This window comes from Xenopus laevis, chromosome 3L, assembly GCF_017654675.1.
Source record: "Xenopus laevis strain J_2021 chromosome 3L, Xenopus_laevis_v10.1, whole genome shotgun sequence".
NCBI classification, from domain to species: Eukaryota; Metazoa; Chordata; class Amphibia; order Anura; family Pipidae; genus Xenopus; species Xenopus laevis.
Genome location: NC_054375.1, coordinates 28,512,194 through 28,523,286, shown reverse-complemented (window position 1 = coordinate 28,523,286; position 11,093 = coordinate 28,512,194).

Sequence of the window (11,093 nt, the reverse complement as noted above, 5' to 3'; positions counted from 1 at the left end):
CTCTCGCATTACTGAACTTACAAGAGGCCGTGGATTTGTGGTTTTTTAGGCCAGCATAGTCCTTGACAGTTTAGGGCTTAGAATAACCATCGAGACCACAGTCCTGGTTGCTCTGCCTACCTTGCCTTTGTGGTGTCCCAGGGATTAGAAAAAATTAGGTAGTAGATTTTTAGACAACTCCACCTCTCTCCTTTTCCATTTTCTTATTTCAACTTATGAACCTGAGTATTGTTTTTAAATTTTATCCCTATTTATGCGGTTACTCTAATCAATTTTTAATCAATTACCTGAGTTATAATGAATTAATGAATTAGCACTGCCTAGCACTTTATTATTGAATTGTTGTCCAAGTTTGGACGCAGTTACCTCTATCACGCCTTATTATTGCCACTATTTTTAATCGATTTATTGTGGCTGGATTTAATTAAAGTTTTTAATTTCAAATTAAGTAACTAATTTCATTGCACTGCACTTCAATTATAATCAATTTCATTCTTAATCATTATTTATTATATAATGAATTTATAGCACGGCACTTTAAGTCAATACCATTTATTAGATTGGTCCAGCGTTAATCACAGGGCTTGTACGGCAACACATGTAAATTTTAACTAACAGGTTTTGAAATAATTTATACAGTAACAGCTCTAGCAAGATTGTAAGCGGGGTACTTTTTCTTTTGTTTTTGTTACCTACCCATTACTGACTTAGGTCAGACCTCTACTACAATCGAGGGATAACACAATAATTTTATTCAAGCCAAGGGATCGTTCGAGTGTTTTTATAGCCTTTGGGGTGTGCCAAACAGGGCCCCATAGTGATTAGGTGCACAACACTGGTTATTATCTTCCTAAATGGTATAAAGTACAAAAATTTAATATTTAAAGGTGAGTGCCAAATATATGAACTAAAATGTAAGGTACTTTAACCAGCTCTGGTCTGTATTTCAAGCAGTAGATAAAGCGAGCAATATACTTTATATGGTTTGTGTGCTGCTTTTCAAAATATCAAGTTTACCCTGGCCATTCTGATGAACACAAAATGATTGTCCTATGGAATACTGATTTGGATTGACATTGTGCCATCATAGAACTTTGAAGAAACAGATTTGAAGTGCAGAACTTTCTGCAGAGGCAGAGTTTGAAGGTTCTGGAAAGCTGGTGGCAGGACCAGCAGGGCAGCAGAAGAGAAGTTGATGATTGTTGAAGGATGCCTGTTATAGGATTCAATGGGGAAGACTTGGTCCAAAGCTGGCTAGAACATACTTTGGAAAAGCACCCTTTAAGAAATAGAACACTTACCCAGATTTTCCTGCAGTCTCTGAAGCTTTTTAAGCAGCTGTGCGGAGGTTCCCTCTCCTAGGTAGCCGTCAGTAGTCAAGTCCAAACCTATCGGTGGAGGTCCTGGGGTAGAGCTTTCTGGTAATGTTCTATGACGATCCTTTCCACTACTTGATCAGATGGGTTGACATCAGGTTGCAGCCACTTTCTTGTGAAACATAGAAGGTTGTGCATTTGCTCATGTGAAGACTTGCCTTTGGTGTAAACCCAGTCATTGAATTCCCAAACAACTTTTACACTTGATAAAGGGGAGCAGCCCAAAACATGTTATGTTATAAACCACTTAGCAGTAAACTCTGCTCTATTGCTTTCTCTCAGTTCGTCTTACCTAATTGACCAGTCATTGAATGGTTTGGCATAAACCACCAAAGTGACTCCAAGGTGGGCCAGGATTTCCTCTTTGAACTTATTATAGTTATGGGAGTCCTGTTCTTGCAGTACACCTTTCAAGGTTCACCTGTCAAGTAAGATGCTACTGACTCTGCTCATTCTTCTGAGTGTAAGTTTTCCCTTGTTGCAACTCTTTCAAACACTGCCACGTGGGCCTCGGCATTATCTGCTGGTGTCATCTTTTGCAGAGATTTTTGCACCACTTTGTATATAATTATAGGTGTATGCACCAGGGCCACACTACACTGTAATATCTCAGCAAATGCTTGGATCTAGCACTGTAAATGTGAGTTAACCCGCTGCTGTTGTTGTTCTAAGGTAGCTTCACTGGTTTGCGCTTGGGCATTAGTTTATGTAAGTAGCCGCTGGTTGGTTCACTGTTAAAGCCTCTTGGTGGTTTGCATTAGCTTGCTGCTTGGTTTGCAGCATCACCTTTATTTAGCCTCCATTTTAACATGGACTTGGGCTCTAAATAATACATGGGGTATTTTCCCTCTCTAATACCGGTCCTCTACTGGGATTCCTGGCAAAAACACAAAAGTACAATTCCTCAGGGCCTCCCCAGTCCTTCTCCTTTGGGAAAACAAACTCCAAACTGTTTCAACTGGATCCCAGGACTCAAGCCTCTTAGTATGTAGCTCAATCTCACTCTGGGCTACAGGCAGATCTAACCTGCTAATTATTCCCCAGGTGAGAATTCCTAGGGGAATTAACCCATTCATTCCTTCTGTACATATGGGAGTATCTAGGGGAAATATATCTCCCTTCAAACTGTTTTCCAGCTACCAGTTTGCAACTTCTATAAGGTCATTGATTTTTGCCATGGGGCACCAGCCTTTTTCTTTAACACACACCACCTATGGAAATGTGTGTTTTTGCGTTTCCATTATACTTGAATTATGCTCTTTTTAACATTACATTTAGTATGTCCAATGTGTGCTACACATTTTTTTAAATTTAGCAAGCATATCAATATTAATTGTTCCTTTGCTGCTCTTAGATAAGTCTTTGGGTGCCTGCCAGTCTTGCCATAATACTTTATAAGTGTAGACTGGCCAGGGCAATTACACTGACAGCCTGCCTGTATCTTAAATTCGCAAACTCATATGCGAAACCACAATAAAATCTTAGCACTATACCTAATATAGGACTGGGGGAGCAGGCCATGACTGGCAATCTGTGGGTTCTGGCAAATGCCAGAGGGACTGCTGTAAGATGCCATAGACAGTCACTATTTATTGGGCTGCTAAGGAGCTGTGTTGGCCTCTGTAATGCCAGGGCCTCTTTTATATCCCAATCCGAACCTGTGGGGGAGTCCGGGCACACTGGGGCTGCTGCTTCAGTGGCTGCCACTCATCTCTCCCTCTTCCTCCTCCCCCAACTTCACAGGCCCCTGTGCAAGCTGCAATGGTTCATATATCCCCTCCACCAGGAGGTTAGGGAGCACAGGTAGTTTCAGGCAGGGTGGGGGGTGGGAAAGGGATGGCAAGGCCCATTGGGTTTTTCCCCAGTGTCCTGTTGTTAGGCATTTTTCAGTAGCAGTATGCACAAAATGTCTCTGTCTTAAATATATTGATAATGGGTTGAGTGCAGAGGACTCTTGTATTTGTCCCAGTGTCCTGTTGGCCCAGTCTGACCCTGATTATACCCCAAAAAGCATTTAGTAAACAGTCTGGCAAGGCATTAAGCATTTCCTGCAGAAAACTATTAAGCATGCATTTAAACAAGATCATCTGTATTGTAAAAAAGGATAAGTCTAAAACGAATGCAGTGATTGGCACATAACTAATGTAATTTACTCAGATATGGCAAGGCCTAGGATAGAGACTAGCTCTTCTGTAGCCTGAAACCTAAAAAAGAATGTTGAATTCTCCAAGCTTTGGTGTTTAGGTTCCCTTCTGGGTCCCAGACTTTCTGCAGCAACACTTCTGAAGATCCATCTTAGGCACATAGACAGCCACGACAGCAATAAAAGCAGCACATCAGAGAAGAGGATGAGTAGTCAGTATCCAGCTAACAGGCCAGTTGTCAGAGTTAGTGTCCAAGGATAATAGCAGACAACTAGTATCAACATCCAGATGACAGTGCAGGAAATCTTGAACTCTTGGTAAACATAAAGCAGAACTGTTATAGGTGGAGAACTGGCAAAAGACAAAGGATAAGAAAAGTCTATGATGAAAATGTTGGAAGGGCATGCAAATCGGCATCTTTATTTAGGGCCTGATTGTTTCTAAGCTACAGTACCCCCATCACTGATGAGCTAGTGTGCCCTTGGGGTTTAATAATACTTATCTGCTGAGTATGAGTAACTGCACAAGTGATTGTTGTAGTGTTTGTAAAGCACTTTCTTTCACCGATGAGACCAGCACATTATCTCATTACTGTCTATGGGGTACCAGCCGTTTACCTTTAACACACGATACACATAGAAATGTGTGTGCAGATAGGGGCAAATAAATCAAGGTGTTTATAGGGTGTTTTTGCATTAATGCTTTTACTGGGCAACTGTAATGGTGGAGCTAGACTCTTTGGTTCACATTGTTCTGGCCTCCCTCCACTTTCCCCCCTCCAGTTTTTGTAGGGCACCTTATAGTAACCACTAAAAGGAAAATATCATTGTTTCACTCTAAGAGGATGAAAGACTTAATATGGGATAGTAACATATCTGTATACAGAGACAGGTTTACATAGCAGGCGCTCCTAGGCCCGCTGACTTTCATTGCCCCCGTCCCCTCCCATTCCTTTGTGCACATGTGCAAATTTTGAGCATAGGGTCCAGAGTACAGGGGATTGGTGCACAGGATATTTAAAAAACTATTGTATCTCGGGTGTCATTGGGTGGCATGCTGCCCCCCTAAAGGCCTTTGTGGCCTTTCTACAAATCCGGGCCTGTGTATTCTCCTGTTCAGAGTGTAATTATCCAAGAACAACTCCCTACATTTTCTTATAGCCAGTAAAGAAAGATGCCATAAAAGTATTCCAGCATAGGTATTGCCCTGTCCTAAGAATAATTCAGCAGGAACAGCGCCCTATGTTTGCTCGTAGCTGGGGTTGCCACCTTTTCTGAAAAAAGGTGGGGGGGAGTGGCACAAAAAAGGGGGCAGTCCGTGACACAAAAGGGGAGGAGACACAAATTGCATTGCAAAAGGGGGTGGAGCAATATTGTGCGCTGTCCATAAGACTGAAAAAAGGTAAATTCTGAGAGAATTTAAATAAACCCAATAGGCTGGTTTTGCTTCCAATAAGGATTAATTATATCTTATTTGGGATCAAGTACAAGTTACTGTTTTATTATTACAGAGAAAAAGGAAATCATTTTTAAAAATTTGGATTATTTGGATAAAATGGAGTCTATTATTATTCATTTATTTTAACACTGATGTAGTTGAAGGAGTTCAGAGAAACATTTTGGTTAAGACTTCTACTAGCTGAATATCCACCCCAGAACCTCTACGAAGGGTTGCACGGCCAAACTACAACTCACATGCATTGCGTGAAAAACTCAATCTTAGCAGCTTGGAGGATACAAGTTGCCGTGAACTCGGAATGGTTATGGTGAGTCTTCTTATTCTGCAGTTTTAATTGGCTACTAATAAATGGTGAATGGTACACACCATGGGCAGGAACCCCTTTCTTTTTTTTTTTATTGTATTAGCACATTGACTATGTTATGCTTAGTTTAGAGACTGAGAAAAACTGTCAGGCCAATAAGAACAGGGCCACCATTAGGGGGGCACCTGGCTCGGTGGATTTGTAGTTTTAGGTAGGGCTTAGCCACGCTGCACTTCTTGAATTAGCTGGGCACCCTTCACCCAATTCGGGCCCATCCCTCTGACTTTTTTTACTTTAAATTCACGGTGGCCAGAGTTTAATCTGGTTGGTTGCTTTCCGTTCATACGTATGACATCACTACACACGGGTATGAAGCCTGCCACATTCAGAAAAGAAGTCAGTCATCTCTAGAACGTGATGTTACAAGCAGGACAAAGAAAAAGAAGAAGCTGAGTAGAAGGACAAAGATTGTAAGCCGAGGAGGAGAAGGAATAAGACCACTGACTTAAGGAGGAGGAAGAAGTCGCTGCCAAGGAGGCAAACTATAAAGCTAAATTCCACTAAAAACTGGTGATCTTTTTTGTTAAACCCCTAGCCACCAATATTGTTTCAGTAGTGGGCCCCTGTCCACCAATGTATTTTTCTGAAATGTAACACTTGAAAAAGAGTCCACAGCTGAATAAACAATGTAGCAGCATAGATTCTGCATTGGCGTATCTGTTCCTACATTTATTCTGGCAAAGCAACCTTAGTTTATTGAGGACATAAAGTTTGGGAACAAGTTACCAGTGTGGATAAAACCTTCACAACCTGGTCCAGCGCCTTACGCACTTTTGAAATTTATTTTTCTGAAACCCTTGGCCACCAATGTTGTTTTAGTAGGGGCCCTGCCAATTAATGTTTTTTTCTCTGAAAACTATGTTGTTTAAATACAAGTTAAAAACTTCTGGCTTGCAATATTTTGTTTTAGTAGGGGCCCTGGCCACCAGTTTCTTTTGTTATACCCCTGGCCCCCAATGTTGCTTTAGTAGGGAACCCCCTGTCCACCAATGTTGTTTTAGCCGTGGCCCCAGGGAAGGAATATTCAAGAAATTTGCTGTCTCCTGGTAGTGCAGATTTTTAGCAGGAGACAAATCATCTTTTATTGCCTTTAGTTTTGACTGAGGAATTAAACCAAATGGCTTTCATTTGTGCATGAAATCAGGGTCGGACTGGGGGCCCGGGCCCATCGGGGCTGCTGTCTCAGGGCCCCCTGCTGGCTATAATCATTATTTACCCCCCGAAACCCCCCCCTTTGCATGTGTATTTTGTGTGCGTACTGTGCCCTGGAAAAGGATTTGCGACTAGCCCGGTGGCAGGAAAAGGATTCATGCAGGAAGTGGGTCTGGGCTGGTGGGGCCTACAATAGCCAGGGCCACAGGGTTTTCTCCCAGTGTCCCACGGGCGCAGTCCGACCCTGCATGAAATAAAATGCAGAAAAAGTGCAACGTAGGTTATGTAGGTATGTACCTGATTAATGAGTCTATCTTGACGTGGTGGCAGGCTTAATAATCTGTTGCCAAAAGTGTTTTATTTAAAGTTTTGAATTTCTAAAGAAAATATTCACTGTTTTGTTTGATAATTAGGCATCAGAGCATCTCTAAAGAGTATTTTAGAAATTCAGGTGATATGACTGAGATTTATGATATTGCATGTAAAAAATTTTTTATAGAGGAACCATTACGGTCGTTGATGTTGAATGTCTACATAGTTGCATTTATATGAACAAGGTCTGTCATACTGCATGTCTGCACAATGATAATCATATGTTAGTATTCTGTTTTGTCTGCAAAGAACGGTCTGACTTGTCATATAATTTATATATTTCAGTTGTTTTCTTCCCCACAATAAGCCTCAGAGGAGAACATTACTATAATAATGATCAGCAATAAAATAGACACTGAAAAGAAAAGAAGAGTCTTTTGGTCTAGGGGAACATCTCTCCAAGGTAGAGCATGTCACACACCGTTACTGATAAACTAAATTAAAGGGCCACTTCTCCTTAATTCTCCCAGCGTGTTCCTTTTAATTTCCAAATGCTGTTGGACTAATGGAACTAATGTATAACTGTGTTACAATCATTTTTTTATTATAGTTTCTGTGAATAGGCAAAAAAGGCTTAAGTACCACCTGAAAGTCTCACAAGGTGCCTTGTAGTCAATGAATCTAGATTGTGTGTATTTACTGCATATTGTGAGTCAACCACAAAGCCCTTTTTTAAAGATGCATATATTCACTGCTGAAAGTCCGTAGTCACCTTGGGCTGGTATGAAGTTCAAAACACATCTCTGAAATCTTTGCGGAGCTTTAACTTTAGTAATATGAGAAGTTATGCCAGTATGAAAATCCAAGGAAGGGTTTGTACTCTGCATAGGAGTCAGTGGTTGGGTTTACATGCGGCACATTCACACAAGGCAATAACCGTGAAATATTGCACACACACAAAGAAAAATATCCTTGTAAAGTTTTTATTCAATTTAAATACAATACAAAATAATGTCTTCCGGCCTTTTAAAACCCAAGCAATACATTGTATCACAAAAGTCATTAAGGATTATCCAGGCTGCTAATGTTAAAGTGCTTAATCCTCCCAGTCTTGCCAATACAGAAATACAGAAATGTTGGAGATAGAAATGAGGGCAAAACATGAAGCTTCAGTGTCCCTATTTGAGGGTAAAATAAAAGCACAAATCGGAGATATACAACCTGCCACCCTCCACCACGACTCCAGCCTTTGACTGACGTGGCTGTTTCCCTTTACCAGCGGCTGGAGGGCTGCCGGGTTGTTATCCTGGGAATATACTTTTGCACATTAGTCACTGCTGATCCCCATGTATAAAGAAATATGAGGCCTTGGTGTATCAGGTCCTTTTAAAGCACATAGACCTAGGAAGGTTGATTGAGCTCTGCACACAAGATTGTGACTGGCCCAAGCACATTCCTTTTTTTTCCTCCATGATATGACTATAAATGACAAAATCAAGTTAAACGGCTATAAAAGAGGACTGGATATCACTGCATGTGATAATCACTTGACCCCAAGTAGTACAGGCAGACAGTTACAGCCCATAGATGGGTATTTTCAAGCATTTGTTGGCACCTGTTAGAGAGGGACCAGTCAGTGCATTGTGCGGATAAGTAGAGAAAAGTATATCTACATGATCAAACACCTATACCAAAGCATGTGTTAAGGTAGGTGCAAAGTTGGTGTTTAGGTTACTGTACAAAGCAGCAGATGAGTCAATATACTGTGTGGCCAGAAGGGATTAATTAGGGGCACTGAAACAAAGTACAAACGTTTGGGAGTTGTAGATCGGCAGCAGATGGAGCCAAAGCTTAGATTTCCTTGCAATTAAAAAATAGTTATTGCTTTCAGCAAACAAATTATCTATATTCTATTTCTCTAATGTGAATATCAGTTACTATCCAACAATGTCCAAATGGAAATAACACAGCTCCATTCTCAACCTAGTTATTCGTATCCAGTATTTGTCATTTGTATTACACAGAAATCATTATTTTAATTACAGTGTCTTTGCGTTTTCTAATTGCATCTGTCCTATATAGAGACCAGCACCCATGTCGTCTTAGAGGCGATTGGTTTAAAGTTTATGGCATCTGGAATGGCATGGAATTTATCTGGTTAACCTGTATACTTCCATCATTCCAGCTAAAACCGTTCCCAACAGAAAAAATGTGGGTGCATTATTTAAAGGAGCTGTTTACCTTTAAATAAACTGTAGGATGAGTGATATTCTGAGACAATTTGCAGTTTGTTTTCATTTTTTATTTGTGGTTTTTGAGTTATTTAGCTTTGTATTCAGCAGCTCTCGTTTCAGCAATCTGGTTGCTAGGGTTCAAATTACCCTGGCAACCATGCATCGGTTGGAATAAGAGACGGGAATATAAATATAAGAGGGCCTGAATAGAAAGACAAATAATAAAAAAGTAGCAATAGCAAATAGATTTGTAGCCTTACAGAGCATTATGTTTCTTCTGATGGGGTCAGAAGAAGAAGAAGGCAAATAATTCAAAAACGATTAAAAAGGAAAAAATAAGGGCAATGGAAAAGTAGTTTAGAATTAGCCATTCTATAACATACTAAAAGTTAACTCATTACACTGGGATTGCTCACAATCCATAGAATTTCAGCAATACCCTGAAAATTAAAAAATATCTCCATGCTCTGAAGTGTAACAAGCACCTAACAGGTTAAAGAACTTGATTTGATGGCAAAACAATAACCCTTTTGGCAAAATCTATAATTTTATACAATATCCTCACTGCTCTGCCATATAAGGATTCTCAGCTAAGTCAGGGCTTTAACTGGGCCAGTGATTCCTGAGCCTTTCCATATTATTTTGGCCTTGTAACTGGCATCATCGTTGGTTCTCAAGCTTTTGTTTAGTTGCAGCATTAGCCTGTAGTTGGCACCATCCATTCTTCCTTCTATTTTAATAAGATGCCCAGACCATGCTGCAGTGATGCTGCCACCATCATACTTTACTGTAAGTCTTGAGGTGTTACAATGGTTGTTCACCTTTAAATTAACTGTTAGTATGATGTAGCCCATGATAATCAGAGACAATTTGCAACTGGTTTTCAATTTGTACGTGTTTTTTTTTTTTTTAGTTATTTAGCTTTTTATAAATATGAGACTGGAATATGAATAGGAGAGGCCTGAATAGAAAGATGAGTAATAAAACACAGCAATAACAACTGTAGCTTTACACAGAAAGAGTCATTAGACGAAGGGATATAACTAAAAAACAATAAAAAATTAGGGACGCACCGACTCCACTATTTTGGATTCGGCCGAATACAGAACTGAATCCTAATTTGCATATGCAAATTAGAGGTGGGAAGGGGAAAACATTTTTACTTCCTTGTTTTGTGACAAAGTCACGTGATTTCCCTCCCTGCCCCCAAATTGGATATGCAATTCGGCCAGGCTGAAGGATTCCTGCTGAAAAAGCCGAATCCCGAACCGAATCCTGGATTCAGTGCATCCCTATAAATAATAAAACACCAGTTGACAAGTTGCTTAGAATTAGCCATTCTGTAACATACTGAAAATTGCTTTAAACGTAAACCACCCCTTTGAGAGAAACCTGCCTTACTCCCCACTGCCAGTGACCATGGATTAGCGCACATATATGTTAATTTCATGAGATAATTGCCTGACCTGCAGCAGGATTACTATGAAAGTCTGTAGACTGACATTTTTTTGGGACCCTCCTATGAGTGAAATAATCATACAGGCAGCAAAACGCACCATGGGGCAAATTCACTTAAGGGTGAATTGTCGCCAGCGAAAGCTTCGCCGCACTTCACCAGGTGAAAATTCTTTGCTACTACGCTAATTCACAAATATGCTAAATTGCGTCACTGGCAACTTTTCGCAAGCGTTACTTTGGCAGTGCGAGCGTTTCAGAGTTAAATGACGCCAGCGATCGCTTCTGCCTTGCGAAACTTCATAAGTCCTCTTTCGCTTAGGTCAATTTGAATAGGGCTGGTACATTAAAGTCGTATGGACTTCTTTATTAGAGATGTTGGTGTAAATGCTTGAAGTGACCACTTATTATTATATGTCCAAGGAACCTGAATAAAGACAAAAGAGATCCTCTAATGCCCTACACATGAGCCCACCCTAAAACGAATGTTTCATGCCCCTCAAATGTCTGGGGAAAAATGTTAACCCAAAAATGTTCAATATTTTGGACTTTTGAAGGCTTTAAAAAAGAAAAGTCGCCAACGTTTTTTAAAAACTTT